At 45.8% G+C, this 17,689-nt stretch overlaps 1 protein-coding gene across 1 annotated transcript in view; it reads right to left on the reverse strand.

Moving 5' to 3' along the window:
• PCDH15 (protocadherin related 15) overlaps positions 1-17,689 on the reverse strand; it is a 514,059-nt gene that overhangs the window by 202,937 nt on the left and 293,433 nt on the right. The gene's annotated exons all lie outside the window — the stretch shown is intronic.

Here is a 17,689-nt window from a genome sequence, read left to right on the forward strand (position 1 = left end):
TAAATGACTTGAATGCTTTCACCTTAATTTGGAGCCATCCTGGGGTCTGTTTGCAAACCATTTGGAGAGGAGCAGCAGGAGCCTGCACTGCTCTGCTCTAACCCTGAATTATTAAAATTATCAGAGCCTGTCTAAACATTGCTCATGGGTTTGCATAATTTTTCTTAATATTTCCTTGACATCTTCTATGCACCACATGCAGCTGTTTTCTTTTATTAAGGAGGCAAAAGATGGACAATTTACTGATGCTTTTCTGTCCTCTTTATATGTTCACACTGGTTTTCCTGCAGGAAAGCAACCCTGGGAAAAAAAAAAGAGCATTGCCAGCAGATCTGGATTTTCTTGGTGCCCCACAGAGCAGAGCCATTAGAACTTATTTTCTAAATGTCTTCCCCAATGTGTTTAGTCTGAGGCTGGCTCCAGTCTCCCAGTTGTTTCCAGATGCTGGGAAGGTGAAAGACCCTGTAACCTGAGGCTCTGAAAATGAATAAAAAGGAGAGTTTGGGGGAAATGTAGGGATGGACCCCCAGTGACCACAGAATCCTGGAATCACAGAATGGCCTGGGCCAGAAGGGAACATTTTTAAAGTTCATCTTTTACTCCTGCCATGACAGGGACACTTTCCACTGTCCCAGGCTGCTCCAAGCCCCCCTGGCCTTGGGCACTGCCAGGGATGCAGGGGCAGCCCCAGCTGCTCTGGGCACCCTGTGCCAGGGCCTGCCCACCCTGCCAGGGAACAATTCCTAATTCCCAGTATCCCATCCAGCCCTGCCCTCTGGCACTGGGAACCCATTCCCCCTTGTCCTGGCACTTCAAACTCTTGGAAATTGTCTCTCTCCATGTTTTTTTCCTCTTGGTTTCTTCAGGCACTGCAAGGCCACAATTTGGTCACCCAAAAGCTTCTCCTCTCCAGGTGAGCACCCTGAGCTGTGCCAGCCTTTCCTTCCAGCAGAGCTGCTCCATCCCTCTGCCCATCCTGGTGCCTCCCCTGGATTCATCAAACACAAAAAAATATCACAGACCAAAATTTCCATCTTCAACTAAATTTGGATACAAGTCTTGTTAAGCAGTAATTCAACCTCACAACATTCCTGCTGTGAGATCCCTCCTATTTTTGCCCAGAGGCCAAAGGAATCCTTGAGGTGAGGAGTGGAGCACTACAGAAGAAGAGCAAGCTGGATTTTAAAGCAGATTGAATAACATGCACAATTTCCTTATCTATTTCACCTTCTATGAGAACAGAGAAGCATCCTCACTCACAGGAGAGAGCAAATCCTTTCTTTTCCTGAAAATTGCTTTATCACAGGACTAAAAAGTGTAAAGAAGGCCTTTGTTATCCATGAATTCTACAGCACCCTTTGTAACCTACAGCTGTGCATCAGCCTCTGATCACGCTGCTGTCAAGGAGTCAGAATTCCAAACAACTGACAAGAGAGTGGCTGAGTGAGGATCACACCAGGTTTAGGAGCAGAATCCCAGAGCAGGAGATTTTGGGAGCAAACAGAGGGATGGATAACAGTGACCAGAACTGGTACAAACACCAGTCTGACATCCTTCTATTAGATTTTTCCCCCAGATTTATTGTCAATAAATCTGCCCCAGCTCCTGGTTGTGTTTGCAGACATCCCTCTAGAAACAGGAAAACTAGCAATACCTGGCACTACATCCTGCCTGGATCAACTTTATTTTCCATTAAGAAAAGTTTCTCCTAAGCAGTTTTGTTGCTTTGGCAATCAAGCACTGCCTTCTTCTCCACACCTTCCTTTCTCTGGAAGTGTTCAAGAACAGGTTGGGACAAGTGGAAGGTGGCCCTGCCCATGTCAGGGGATGGAACAAGGATGACCTTTAAGGTCCCATTCCAACCCAAACCGCTCCATGATTATGTGATTCCTCCCCACTCAAATCCCAAGTCCCTAATGCCACTAAAGTGCTATCATCAAAAACCAATTTTAAGCAGCAGTTTTGCAGTTCTCAGGGGAAAAAGCAAACCTGTAAAAGCCACACTGTTCCCCAGAGCCAGTCAATTATTTCACCCTTTGCTGACCTGGCTGTCAGGGAGGCAGCAAGGACATAACCAGCATCAAAGTGTTACCTGAGGAGCAGGCTTTTAAACTTTTCATCACCTGACCTGCAAACTATGATTGATTTAATTTTCCCCTTCAGCCAGACCTGCTCCTTTTCCACAGGGAAATCACCCTCACCAAAAGTTCTTGGAGCACTTCTCAGCATAAAGACAAAGTTGAGGGAACTGCAACCAAACATTTTGGAGGAGATTGCTAAGAACTCACAGCATTTCACTATACCTGTGATCTGAAAGCTCTTCTAAAAACTAAAATCTGAATAAGAAAGAATATTAGATGTGATTAACTAAATTTGTGCTGTTCTACTGCCCTGTGGAAACGAAAATGGACATGAAGTGAGTGGCAGTCTCTTTTCCCAGGTAACAAAGGACAGGGTGGAAGGAAATGGCCTCAGGTTGCACCAGGGGAGGTTTAGATTGGATATAAGGGAAAATTCCTACACAGAAAGGGCTCCCAAGCACTTAATTGGCTGCCCAGGGAATTCAGCATCTCTGGAAGCATTCAAAAACCTTGAGGACCTGGGCTAGTGGTGAACATGGTGGTGCTGGGCTGATGTCTTAATGACTTAAAAAAGAGCTGCTCTGGGCATCCTGCCCACCCTCCCAAGGAACAATTCCTAATTCCCAATACCCCATCCAGCCCTGCCCTCTGGCAGTGGGAGCCATTCCCTGTGTCCTGTCCCTCCATCCCTTGTCCAAATGTACTTCCCTCTCCAGCTCTCTTGGAGAGGGAAGTACATTTAACGTGACTTTTCACAAAAACCTACAAAAGAAGAGACAAGAAAAAGAGAACTAACAATTCTTAAAAGTAGAACCAACCTAAAAGTCACACAGAAAATTGTGAGTAACTGGCAACTATTATTTCTACTCAATGTTTTGTTCTGCATTCAATTGAGTTATAAACTTTCACAGGGAGAGCCCCCAGGCTCTCTGGGCAATCTGTTCAGGGCTGCTCAAGGAGCTCCTGGCCCTGCTGTGCTCAGCATCCAGAGCTGGACACAGCACTGCAGAGGTGCCTCCAGGGCTGCCCCAGGGCCAGGATCCCTCCTTCTGAACCATGGAAACAAATAATCCACATTTTTTGAAAAATTTCTTACACAAACATACCGCCATCCGAAACAAGACCTTCCAATAGGAGACCAAAAGAATGTCAGGAACTGAATGAAGTTCTCAGGTGCTCTCTCAAGGCCAAGGCTTTTATCTTTACACTGAGCAATTCCATCAAAACACTGTAAACAGCAAATTATTTGTGCTGTTGATTCTTTCTCTCAGTATTTCCTGGCTGTGCCTCTCCTGAACACATCCTGTACTCCCTTGCTTTCTACAGGAATAGCAAACACCAGAGTGTGTAAGCAGATTTCAGAGCTAATTGTAAATAGGAACATGGAGCCTAATGATATTAAATGGAAAACCCTGTCAAGTTTAGCCACAGATCATTTGCATCTCCTTTATTTTGTTGTACAAGTTCCCTGTTTGCACAGAAAAAAGAAATAAAATACATGTCAAGTTGTTTTGTAAGTTGTTGGTTGTAATAAGGATGAAAATAAGTATCTCAAATGCTAATGAAGCATCGTGTTTATTTGCCAAGGAAATTACTGGAAGGCAAATAACTCTGACAATAGCAAAAGGGAAGAAAGGCAGGAAAATCTGCCCTGCTTTCCAGACTTCAGGGCACTTTTGGTCCTGGCAAATTGGTTCTTGCCCAAATAACAGCTGGGAACAGCTTGGGAGATGCCACCATCCAGGTTTGGGGGCCAGTACTGGTTTTAGAGGATTAAAGAGAACAGTTCCCTGTCTCAAACACTCCTAAATCCATGAGAGAAGGACAGAAGAGAGCAACAGGATGGAATTAACTCCAGGCCTGGTGAAGGTGGGATCCAGTCAGCACATCCTGGGAAATCCATCCCAGAAAAATTCCAGACGTGGCAAAGTGTGTGGAGAAGGAACTGCCGTACACACATCACCCAAAGGCCACCCCAGGTTAGGGACAGATGGCAGCTGCCACCACCAGTGACCACCAAGCCCCTCAGAATATTCATTCCTCTGTGGACACCTGGAACCTGAACTGCAGGGAACCCCCACAGCAGGAACTTGAGACAAGATCAAGGTGAAATGATTGCCTGGGGGTTATCCCAAGCTTAGGGGGAGGTTAACAAAGCTGGGGAGAAGGGATTGCTGAGGATGAACACAAAAAAAGCGGAATTTATGAGACACAAGGAAAGCCAAACCAAATGGGACAAAGGGAATTCTGGCAGGGACAGATCGTGCCCACCATCCCAGAAATCACCAATTCAAAAGAAAGGAAACTCTCAGCTGGCACTAATTAGCATTAGAAACAAGGGAATCATTTAACCAGTAGTGTAAGAGACCTGGGATGCCCATGAGCATCAATTCCTTGCTTGCTAAAGTGTATAAACAGGGAAAGTTCCAGAGGACTTTGGGACTCTCTACCACTGAGAAACCCAGGATGAAGAAACACCAGCAGGATGCTGCTGGATCCAGGGATGGTGACAATCTTCTGCTGGATCTGTCTCTCTCTCTCCTCTCTTTTCTAGTCCTTCCTATCTCTCTACCTCACATTATTTCTACATAAATCCCATATTATTGACTTCAGCACATGAACTTGTTTGCACCTTAATTCAGGCAGAGACATCTCTCACTAATCAGCGCTTAATAGAGGCCAAGGGTGTTAATCGGACAGACACACTCAGCCCACACCAGCTGGCTTCAGAAACACAGAAAAGACCCTGGTGCTGCTTAATTCACAGTACAGATCTGTCCATGGGGGCTCAGAACTAACAACAATTCAGTGGAAACCAGGAATTTCCATCCTATGGGTTGGAATGGGGTGATCTTGATCCCCTCAAACCCAAACTTTTCTGGGATTCTACAATTCAAACTTTGGCTTCAGCAGCCAAATTGCTTCCAGGTCTCATCACTCAGTCACTGCTGGCTGAGGTCAGTACCTGGAACCACTTGCTGGAATATTCTCCATGGGACCAGGATGGTTTGAGGTTTAAAATGAAGGATTGTATTCTTCCCTGTGAGGGTGGGCAGGCCCTGGCACAGGGTGCCCAGAGCAGCTGGGGCTGCCCCTGCATCCCTGGCAGTGCCCAAGGGCAGGCTGGACTTCGGGGCTTGGAGCAGCCTGGGACAGTGGAAGGTGTCCCTGCCATGGTAGGGGTGGGATTGGATGGTTTTAAGGTCCTTTCCAACCCAACCATTCTATGATTCCATGATTCTATTCATACCTTATGATTCTAACTCTGCCTTCCACACCTCCCTGCTCAGCCCCTGCTGGAAGTGCTCAGCCAGAGGGATCAGGTGAGTTCCTGCTGGGCTTTTCCATACTGAGCCCGACTCAGATCACTCACCACAATCCTGTGCAGTGTTAGTTTTACACTCACATTTCCTTTTTCCGCCACTGGATCCTTTCCCATTTCCCACACAGAGGTGAGAACCACTCTCCATTTTGCACTCTGAGGTGGAGCAGTGCCACGTGGCTGTGACATCCCTGTTCCTCCTGTCTTTTCTCCTGGCAAAGTGCCTAAGGATAGGGAGTTTGATTTATTGTTGGAGAGGACAGGCAGAGGAGCTTGTCCACAGTGATTTGTGAATATATTTCAGAAGTGACACACTCCAAAGAACATCTCCTTTTGAAACTCCAGCCTCCATCTCCTGTTGTTTGAGATCATTTCCACTTGTATCTAGAAGCCTTTGAGTCCTCTGGGGCTGCTTCCTGTGAAAAATTTGCAAGCTTAATATTTGGATTCTTCCAGACAGGAGTTAGGAGCTGCTCAGAGAATTTACTGTTTAAAAACACCTCTCTAATCTAATCTATTACCAGTTCTCCATCCCGTGGTGAGGAAGCACGAAAAAAATGTGTTATTGGAATGTGTGGGGCTTAACAGGCTGGAGTTGGAATAAAATCAGATGTTTTATATCTAAGATGAGCAGAGGTATAACTTTACATAGGAAATATTTTCTTGTAAGATTTAATACCACAGGAGCCGTTTGTTTGCCTTGTAAAAGTCTATTAATAATTTTCTTTTTAAATGCTGTTACAGTGTCAAAAGAAGACCTAAAATTTCTAAGTAGCCTGATAAATTCACCTTCTTGTTTATGGCTTTTTTTTGGAGGGGGGTAGTGACTGTTCCCAAAACCAGCCCTGGGAAATGCCGGAAACCTGAGGAATCTAAAGGAACCCCTTGGAAGGAGCTGGCACCAGGCCAGAGCAGTTTCTCTGCTAAGAAAGATGCACTGATGGAGCACCTCTGTGATGGCTTTACTGCAGGAACAGTACCATAAATCTATAATGTTTCTCTCCATAAACTCCACTGGTGTACAGTGTATTAAACTGGCTCTTAATAAACTGCACTCCTTCCCTCTTGCTTGCCTCCCAAGCACATAAAATAAACACCAAGAAAAGGAACTAATTTACAAAAGGAAGACTATTTTTTTTCCGAGAGGAAAATAGTGGCCAATGGCTGAGGGTGACAGTGGTGTCCTTTGGGGGACAGGTGTTGATTAATATCTTCATTAATGAGACAAAGGGATGGAGGGCAGCCTCAGGAGGGTTGCAGGTGACACTGAGCTGAGGGTGACCTGGTTGTGACCTTCCAGGACCTGAAGTGGCTACAAGAAACACGAAGAGAGACTCATTAGAAGGGCTTGGAGTGCCAGGATAAGAGGGAATGGCTTCCCAGTGCCAGAGGGCAGGGCTGGATGGGATATTGGGAATTAGGAATTGTTCTCTGGCAGGGTGGGCAGGCCCTGGCACAGGGTGCCCAGAGCAGCTGGGGCTGCCCCTGCATCCCTGGCAGTGCCCAAGGCCAGGCTGGAGCAGCCTGGGACAGTGGAAGGTGTCCCTGACATGGCAGGGGTGACATTGAATGGGATTTAAGGTCCCTTCTAAGCCAAACCATTCCAGGATTCTGTGAGAAAAGTACTCACCCAAAAAATTTAATCTTCTGAGGCAGCCCCAAAGCTGCCCTGCTCCCCAGTTTTTCTTTCCTGCAGCATCCCACCATCTAAATGAATTTGTTGACCCGTGGCAGTCACAGCTGAACATTCAGAGCTGGTTTCCATTTTGACAGGTTGCTGCCAAACACAGGGTTTGATTTTTTTTCTCAGTTTGCACAAGACTCTCCTTGAAGAGGTGAGAGCATCCCAAGGGAAATCTGGTGTCATTTGAGAGGCACAATAACAGCCCATTACACAGGCCAATAAACAATGTTGGAAGCAATTCCTCTTGGACATTCAAACCCTTTCCCTTTTCATTTTATCTTTTTGTTATAAAAAGTCCTGTCATTTGCAGTACATTCTTGCAATAAAATAGAAAGGCTGAAAAACTAACTGGTGATTTGTTGAGATGCATCTGACTGTGGAAAAACCCACTCCATTACTGGAAATTAAGAGCTGACCTCAGGGACCAGACAGGAGCCACAGTCAATATTGAGTGTTAACTTTGTTCCATCCCTCTTGTTTAGCTTGTGAGACAAATTATACATTAAAATCTGGTTTGATCCTGTTCCATTTCAGCTTCTGCTCCAGGCACTGCAGGGATGGTCTGCATGGACAGAGAGAGGAAGGGGTTGTTTGCACAAATTCCCAGAATCCCCAAGGCTGGAAAAGCCCTCCAGGATCACCAAGTCCCAGCTGTGCCCAGTGCCCACCTTGTCCCCAGCCCAGAGCACTGAGTGCCACCTCCAGCCCTTCCTGGGACACCTGCAGGGCTGGGCACTGCAAAGCTGCCTGGGCAGCCCCTGCCAAGGCCTGAGCACCCTTTCCATGCAGCAATTCCTGCTGCTGGCCAAGCTGAGCCTCCCCTGGCCCAGCCTGAGGCCCTTTCCCCTTGTCCTGTCCCTGTTCCCTGGCAGCACAGCCCGACCCCCCCTGGCTGTCCCCTCCTGGCAGGGAGTTGTGCAGAGCCACAAGGTCCCCCTGAGCCTCCTTTGCTCCAGGCTAATTCCCAATTTCCTCCTTTTCTCCAGGGTATTTCCCACACAATCCACCAAGACTGGGCCATGCTGGGACCTGGTGGCAGAAATCACTTCCTCTCTACACACATAATTAGCAAAAGGATTTAGGAACAGAAAATTTTCTTAGGCTCAGGATTTTGCATCTTCTGTCCCTATACTGATGGTAAAAAGACAATTTGATTGTGTCATTCCTGGTCTTGCTGCTGCTCCCCCTGTGCCAGCACAACAAACTTCCTTCTTTACATTCCCTTCCACAGACATTGTGGGTGTCTCTTACCTAACTTGAAGCTTTCATCTTTGCCATTCCTGGATGGCTGGATCTGTGGGATTTGGGACACACAGATGCCATCAGGGGTGAGTCTGCAATGGAAACACCACTGAGGTCCCTGCCTGGGCTTCCCAGGGTGTCACTGACTGCTCCTGGCCTCTTCATGGGCTCCCACTGTGGCCATAAACCCTGGAGCTCTTGGTGCCAACTGCTGCTGATGCTCTGCTGCTCTCCAACCTCATCCTCTCCCATCACTGCTGTTCTGACATCCTCCCAACCCACACTTCCCTTCTGACCTGGCCATTTTTCCTCCTGAAGTCTGATTTAATGGAAGTGAACCGCAGCGGTCAAACTGATCTTTGCACACCCCCAAACAATTCAGCTGCGAGGAGCCTTTAATGAACCCTTAACGACAGCAATTCCAGCTCGGGGCACAAGGGAGCAGCTGAACGGTGGGAAGTGCAAGTAAAAAATGGGTTTCAGCTGAAGCATTCACAAGCCCTGCTGCTGGTGACAGATACCTGTCATATCCCAAATGGAGCTAGGAACAAGCTTGATTCCTTCTAAGATAAATCAGTGTCTTCACTCCCAAACATTTTCCTAGTAATGGAAGGCAATCATGCCTCCAGCTTGGGAAGACATCACCATTTAGAACAACACAGTCAGCTTGATTTTCAGAAAAGAGTGATGGGACGTGATAAGAAGGGGACAAAAACTCCCAAGACGACTTTTCAGTGCGCTGGATACAACACCTCAAACACAAATTCATATAAATATCGAATAATGAAAGCAGCCTGGTGGTTAAGCAGCACTCGTAATGTGCCATGAAAAGCTATTTTCCTAATGGACATTTGGAGATTTGGGCACAAAGTGGCTTCCACATGCAGATGTTGGACAGAAAAACTCTCAATCAGCTCTGCAAAGCTGAAAGGATTTGCTCAATTTAGAACTGACCTGAAAAACACATTCCAGAATAAGGAGAATAATCAATGTTTAGGCAAATAAAGTTCCATGGTTTGACTGATTGGCACATGAGGAAGTTATAATACAGTTTATGACTGGTAATCTCATGATCTGAGACCTCTGCTAGAGTAAACTGAGCAAAGGAATGCCTGAATATGTTAATTGAAATAATGAACTCCTGAAATTCCACAGCTGCTGCAAGCTGGGCTGAAGCAGAGCTACTCTGAGTCCAGGCCATTTGTTACAAATAATGAAAATAAAGGCACAGAAAAGGGGGGGATTTGGCAGCAGTGGCACTCCAGAGTCTGCTGAAGGGGCCAACTCCCCCAACTCCAGGGGAATTCTACCAGGCTTGCTGGGAGATTACGTCTCTAAAGAGCAATTTGGGTTTTGCAATCATTAAGAGAACATGGGAATTAAAAAATATTAATAAGACTTGAGATTTATTTCTCTCTCACTTTTCCATTATTAGCATTATTAATACATTTTACTTTAATCCCAGAAGAGTTTGGATTGGAAGGACCCCTAAATTCCATCCAGTTCCACCCCCTGCCATGATCAAGGGCACCTTCCACTATCCAAGCTTGCCCCAAGCTCCATCCAACCTGGCCTTGAATTCTCACAACCTTATTTTTGCTCAAGTACGGGGGTGTTCCTCTTGAAAAACACAAAATATGCCCCACCTTGGGTCTGATATACACCCAGAACACTGTGGCCAGGGCTCACTGCAGAGAAATCCCTGGAAATAAGCAGTTGTAAAGTGTGCAGAGCACTTTTGCTCTCCTGAATGAATGTACCAATGCTGCATAAATGCAGTTATTTTACCCACACTACAACACCCAGACAGTAAAGAATATCAAACCCTAACACAAATTCCATTATTCCACCAGAGAGGCTCAGCTAATGATTCCAGCTCCACACTCTTTGTCAAGTTAAAATACACTGTAGACACTTCGATATTTTATATTTAAGAGCCAATTGCTTGTTGTTTATTCAGAGCTAAAAACTGAGTACCAGCTGTGGCAGCTCCCCACATTGTCCCCAAAGACAGCAGGGTGGTTGTTTTGATCCAGCAACCAGTTCATTTTCATGGCAGGCAGAAAGGAAGAAGGAAGCTTGCCAGAAGCATGGATTTCACTGTAAGGAAGCGACTGGCAGGTGGTTCTAGGGCACAATTATCCTGGATTTATACATTTATTGGTGTAATGCTCAGTCCTGGCTATGGCACCTATGATTATTTGGCTTTATCTTGTTATTGCTACAAACTTGCTGTGACACTCTGCTCAATCCCAGCAGGAATTTCCCATAGATACTCCCATGCACTACAACTGCTCCTACTTACAGTTTTATTTCAGTACATTTGCATCCTCTGAGAGTTTGGAGCCTTCTTCTTGAAAAATACTTTTGAACTCCATCCCAGCAGCATCAAACTCAAACATGGATTGGTTTTATTTTCCAAGCTGAGTAGATTCTCTCTCTATCCCTTCCAGCTTTCTTCTTTCTCTAACCCTTTCCAAGGAGGCTGCAGATATTTTTGTGTGGTGCATTCAACAGCTCTAAGGGAGCCATCAGTTTCCCATCAGCTCCAAGCTTCTCCTCTTTACCGGGAGGTTCCAATCCTGTCCAGCCTGGCTTTGGACACTGCCAGGGATCCAGGGGCAGCCCCAGCTGCTCTGGGCACCCTGTGCCAGGGCCTGCCCACCCTGCCAGGGAACAATTCCTTCCCAAAATATCCCATTTATCACTGCTCACTGGCAGTGGGAAGCCATTCCCTGGGTCCTGGCACTCCAAGCCTCTGGAAATAGTTCCTCTCCATGTTTCTTGTTGGCTCCTGCAAGTCCTGCATGGCCACAATTAGGTTACCCTAAAACCCAGAGTTTTTCCTACCACTTATTATCATGCAGACCTCATTGAGTATTTGCTTCTGCAAGGACACCATGAAAGAGTTCAGTAAAATCAGTATTAAAGCGTGACATATCAGTAACTTCCACTTGAATTGGACACCAAGCCTTGGCTGCCCAACTGGCAGGGAGGGCTCAAATATCCAAATTGTACCTTTCAGACATGACCCTTCTGCCTATGGAGATGCCAGAGACCTCGTTGTCTCCTTTGCCCCATCCCTGGAAGTATCCAAGCCTAGGCTGGACAAGGCTTGGAGCAGCCTGGGATAGTGGAAGGTGACCCTGCCCACGGCAGGGGGTGGAACAAGATGGATTTTAATATCCCTTCCAACCCAAACCAGTCTGGGTTTCTATGATTCTTTTCCTTTAATAAATCTGTGCTTCCTTTAGGGCTTTAGTGCAAACAACCCTCGTTACTCTCATTTGCTGCTGCTGTACAGTTCCCACTGGTTCCCTGCCTTCCAGCACATCTGTGATGCATCTGTTCCAACAAGAGCTCCAGATGTCCACAGCACATGGATCTCACCACGCTGCCGTAGTTTTCAAGACTTCAAGCATTAGTACAAAAATCTGCATATTTGGTCTTGGTCTGGTTGCTTGGCTGGTCTAATTGGAATAAAATCTGGCATCCCACGGCACTTCTTCCTTGTTTTCTACCTGAAGTTAATAAAATTCTACCCTATCCCTGTATTTCCTCCACAGAAGATGAATTCTCTCAAACTGCTCATTTGTTGAAATCATTCATTCCTCAGGTTCCCTCCAGACTTCTAACCATAAATGCCATTTTGGCTGAAGTGAAATTCAGCAGCTATTAAAAGGAGACATGAAACTCCATAAAAACCTTGGAGGCACTGCTAAGCAGGTTATTCACCTTCTGCTTCTCACCCTGTTTTATTTGGGAAAACAGACTTCAGTGGGCACATACCACATGTAATCTTTAAGCTACATCAAGCTGGCCAATAATTTGCCTGGCAACTTTACAGAGCTGAAAAAGGAAAAAAAAATAAAAATAGGGTTGGAAAAGACTTCTAATAAACTGAAATCCAACCAAGAACCAGCACCATCACTGTCACCACTAGTCCATGTCCACAAGTGCCATATCCACAAGTTTTTGAACACTTCCAAGGATGGGGACTCCACCACCTCCCTGAACAGCCCATTCCAATGCTTGGCCACACTCTCCATGTAGAAATTTTCATTTATATCCAATCTGAGCCTCCTGTGGCACAAGCTGAGGCCATTTCCTCTTATCCTATCTTCCAGTTTCTTAAGGGAAGAGATGAACCCCATCTGGTTTCCCCTTCCTTTCGGAGAGTTAAAGAGCAATAAGGTGTCTCCTCAGACAACAAGCTGGCTGCCTCCTCAGCAGCCTCACTGATTTTTGGGAGCTCATTAACAGCAGTTTTGAAGATTCCACGGGTAACTCTCATTCCAGTGTGTCCCACACCCAACGTCCCTCACAATTCACCAGGAGAATATTTCCAACCAGACAAATCTTAGGCTAAACGGCTTCCAAGCAGTAATTCCTAGTTCTCTGCTGGAATAGTGGGTAGGTCACACAAAGGAAACATTTTGAGGCTCGAACCCAAGTCCTCTGTGCCAAACCACCCCGTTTCTCTAAGAACGGGGGCTCAAGACAACCAGTAAAGTCAGCAGCTCCAAAACTGTTTTTCTCCACCTGAAATTATATTTAAATACTGCCACAGACAACATTTTCCCCCATGCTCTTACCAGGAAGAAACAAAATATTTCATGCTGGATCCAATTACGATGCAATCAATTTTAACTGATTCTGCTCTCAGTAGGCATAAATATTTCTCATAAAGGAAGTTAGGATAATTGATTGATTTAGATTAATAGAGAGAAAGCGAACTGTATTACAAGCAGCTGGGAATTAACTTTGTCCTTGCAAGCATGAAACAACACCAAAGGTCTCTCAGCCTCCAAGTATGTACAAATCAGAAAGGAAGAGGAGTTTTTCCAACAGGGCAAAAAGACCCACTTAGGACAGCAGGGATTTAAAGGCTGGAACATCACCAACTTCCTACTGCCATACTAATGACCTGTCAACTCTGAGTTCCAGGCACAGCTCTTGATTTCAGCTGCAAAATGTCCATTTCTGTATTCACGCTCTTGTTTTGAATTCAAAGTCCAACTTCTCTTTTTTGTTTGTTTCCCCCATCATGATTATTATTTTAACATCAAAGAATGTGCCACACCTTTTTTTTTTTTTTTAACTTTTTCTTCTTTTTTTTTCCTCTCTTTTGGGTATTCAGGTGTTAATTGAATGACCACTGAGGTCATTCTGAGGGCTTGCTGACCAAAACCAGGAGATTTTTCTTGTCTCCAGCTGGAAATTACCTGCATGAACCTGTCTGGAGATGAGCCAGTCTTTTGTCAGGAATCAACACACTTGACTACATGGTTGTCCCTTCACTGATGACTGGGAAGGTCTTCCTTAAGCACCCAAAGAAGATGCACCCTCAAACCTCATCTGACCTTCAGCACAGCCTGGATTGCTCCTCAAGGTGAGGAACAGCATCTCAAAGGAGCCTCTTAAATTGAGGCTTTGAGAATAGCCCAAAGGATAAAGGAATGAGGCAACATCTGTGCTGCAAATCCTTGGAAAGGAGCACCACACCATGCTGCTTCCTGAGTAGAATAAGCTCCAGCAATCCTTCACTTGGCTGTTTGCTAATAGCTGGAGTCCACCTCTGCTCAAAATAAGCTCTATGGAAGACTCCTAAAAAGGCTGATTAACATGGGGATCACAAAAACATTAATGCACTACAAAGTGTTTGAAAGATTCCTCTGTCAGTGAGAGGAAAATCCACGACTGCCTTTGGAAGAACCCCAGATCTGACAGAACCCCAAACCTCTGTCACTCTGGCTGATGCAGTGCCAAGGGATGCCACTTCACAGCTAATGGAAGAAAAATGAGAAGAGTCTTCTGCAGGGTCAGCACATAAAATACAGACATTTCCTGGGGTGGGCAGCTCAACCATCATGGAAATATGCTGAGCCCCAGAAAGCCATTCCCACTTGGAACTGCCATCAAATTCTACGAAAGCACCAGTCCAGCATTAAACATTTTTACAAAAACCCAAACCCAAATCAAACAAGAACCCCAGTGGAAACTATTAAGAAAAAAACCAATTCCACACCTCAAGGGTTTTCCCATGATACCCAATCCGTGCCACTGTTTGCAGCTCCATCCATCACACCCACTGACTGCTCCCTCTGGATTTTCCAACTCCTGCCCAGGATACCCTAGCACACAGCCCCTGGATCAGCCCCTGGGGCTGTTTGGTTCCTCCTTCCCACCAGTTGTAACACCACTGTAACACTCTGGCTGCATTTAGTGGTTTCTGGGATAAATGAAATGAAGCAAGGCCTCACCACAAGGGAATGATGACACCTGCTAAGGTTGTCATGATGTTCTTCACAGAAAAAAGGGAATGTTATAAGGGGGTAATTAAGTTTCCCTCATCAAAAGACTAAGATGTATTTTGCAATTATTTTAAGGTTACACAGGCACATAACTCTCAAGGGAGATATCAACCAAAAAAACCCCAAAACAAAATAGTTGATGAGGCAAAGCAAACATTCCAGAAAAGAGAAGCCATTGAACACTAACAGAGATCATAGAATCATAACTTTGGGTTGGGAAAGAACCTTAAAGCCCACTCAGTTCCACCCCTTCCATGGGCAGGGACACCTCCCACCATCTCAGGTGCTCCAAGCCCCAAAGTCCAGCCTGGCCTTGGGCACTGCCAGGGATGCAGGGGCAGCCCCAGCTGCTCTGGGCACCCTGTGCCAGGGCCTGCCCACCCTGCCAGGGAACAATTCCTAATTCCCAATATGCCATCCAGCCCTGCCCTCTGGCACTGGGAGCCATCCCCCCCTTGTCCTGGCATTCCATCCTTTGTCCCAAGTTCCTCTCCATGTTTCCTGTAGCTCCTTCAGGCACTGCAAGGCCACAATTTGGTCACCCCAAAGCTTCTCCTCTCCAGGTGGACAATCCCAGCTGTGCCAGCCTTTCCTCCCAGCAGAGCTGCTCCATCCCTCTGCCCATGGTGGTGCCTCCCCTGGGCTCTCTGCAGCAGCTCCAGGTCCCTCCTGTGCTGGGGCAGCTCTGCAGGCGGGGTCTCCCAAAAGTGAGACAGAAGGAAAGTTGATAACAGCAGAGAAACAAAAGACCTGAGGAGAAACCTGTGACTGATCAAGTCAAGCCCCTGAAAGCAGCTCTAAGATCCTCTGTTTTTATGTTTCATAGAGAGCCAAAAATCAGAGCTGGTGTAGCAGAACATCTCTGTCCAAAGGACAGAAAGGTCAGAAGCACTGATTATAAAAACATCCATTTTCCAGCAGGAAAAGGTGATTTAAGCCACAAGATGCTGCTGAAACCCTGGTTACTGGCACTGAAACAGAGGACAAGCCAAACCAGTGTTGACAGTTCTGTGCCTCTGGTCCCAGCACGTGGATGTCTCCTGGAAGAGCCAAGAGTGCTCAGATCCCTTGGCAACAGTCCTGAAACAGGGAAAGCAAACACTGTGCCATTCTTTAATCCCAGTAAATACACACATCAGCTGGAGGCTGATCCCAGGCAAAACAATGCAAGCAGACAGAGGAGACCAAATGCATGCTACAGGAGTATAATACACCTATTAACATGGGACAATGGGGAAAAAAGTACATGAAATTGGTTATTTGTAATGAAATTACAAGCCTGGAGAGCAGAGGGAATGCAACTTCCTAAGTTTAAATATCCGTGGCCTCGTATCACATAAGCTGATTATGAAACTATGAAAATAAGCTGGATGAACATTAAATGGATTAAGAGCGAGTGAGCTGAGGTCTCAAAATGCAACCCAGAAGAAATCCCTGCATCAGCCACGTGCAAACACACAGATCCAGGCCTGGGAATGGGTTGGAAATGCAGTGTCCTGACTGGGAAGGGGCTGGACACCACCTAGATTATACAAATTACACATTATTATACCACCTAGATGCTGCAGAGCACCTCTTTCCTTTAGAGATGAAAAGCTTTGCAGGCTTTGAGCGCACTCAGGGCAAATACAGAGGCTCATGGCAGGCCAGATTTTCCTCCAGTACCTCCCTGCATCCCTGCTGGAGGTGGGACGTTGTCCAGGAGCACTGACACAGGGTGTAGGTGTGCAACCATGGGATAACAAGGGTGTGCCTGCCATTAGCAGAGCAATGGGGGAACACTGCGTGGTTCTGTGAGCCAAAACTCAAAAAGTCAAATTAATCTAAGTCCTGGAGAGGAGTACAGCCCAATGGCCATATCCTACAACTTTGATTTCATCAGAAATGCTCTAAAACTCCCTTTTTCTGTTTCATCCAGCAGAGACTGAGGAATGAGATGCCCAGACTTGTGCTGCCTTAAGGTCCCAGGGCAAAATCTGCTTTCACTGTGGATAACAGCAACCCAGCAAGCCTGGATTCCCACCACAGGGAGAAGGAAGCCAAGTTCTCTTTCAGAAAGGGAATATTTAAAAGCAGGATACTTCCTTTACAAGTCAAATATTGTTGGAATCTGAAATGCAGGGAACTCTCAGAACTTTAGACCTTCAAGCCAAAGCTTGGAATTAAACCCAGGATTTGATCTGAGACCTTGGAAAAGGCTTCCAAACTTAGGTGCTAGAAGTGAGAATGTGGATTTATACTTTAAAGCAGAAACACATTAAGCTAAATAAAGGAAAGTTTAGAGTTTAAGATATAAAAATAAAAGCAGTTACAGGGGTAAACAAGGAGTTTAGAATGCAGTACTGGAGGTTTGTGTGTCATAACATGATTGGCTAAGAAAGCTCACACCGTAACATGAGTCCATAAGATGAAATATTTAAGGACTGGGTCAAAAATATAAATATTCTTGTTGGCAGTGCTTTATTGGTCAATAAATCCTTAAAAGGTCTTGTAACTAGAGGTCTTGTGACCTTCTGAGCCACGTGGTGAAGAGGTGAGCTAAACTCACCCTTCCCGTCTATGTAGAAGATAAGAAAAATAAATTGCATCATCTAAAACCACTCAGAGGTCCCACCATGAATTCCTTCAAAAATTCCATAAAATATACTCTTTTAGAGGTTGGATATTTAACTTTGCAAGTGCTGTATCAACAATGGGATGGGATTGTTCATTAATAATGCTGGTGATGACTGGGAAAATGAACACTGTGAGGTTTCAGCAACTTGATCATTTATTCAGCACTTCTCAGGCTCATCCCTGCGCCCACCTAACAGCAAGGTTTGTATTTTGGCTGGAGCTGGAAGCGTGTTCTGCTTCCCTGAGCCCCTGATGGCTTTGATGGGATGAGGCAGGGAAGGGTGAGAGGCTTAGCTCGACTCACAGCTTTTCCCTCCTTCTCCATTTCTGGGTTTAACCTCACAGACAGCGCTCCCAACCCAAAATTAGCCCAACATCTAAAACTCAGAATACACAGAGCTACTCCATGGATGCTCGTTATGCTTAAAGG

The sequence above is a fragment of the Camarhynchus parvulus genome, chromosome 6 (assembly GCF_901933205.1).
Source record: "Camarhynchus parvulus chromosome 6, STF_HiC, whole genome shotgun sequence".
NCBI lineage: Eukaryota > Metazoa > Chordata > Aves > Passeriformes > Thraupidae > Camarhynchus > Camarhynchus parvulus.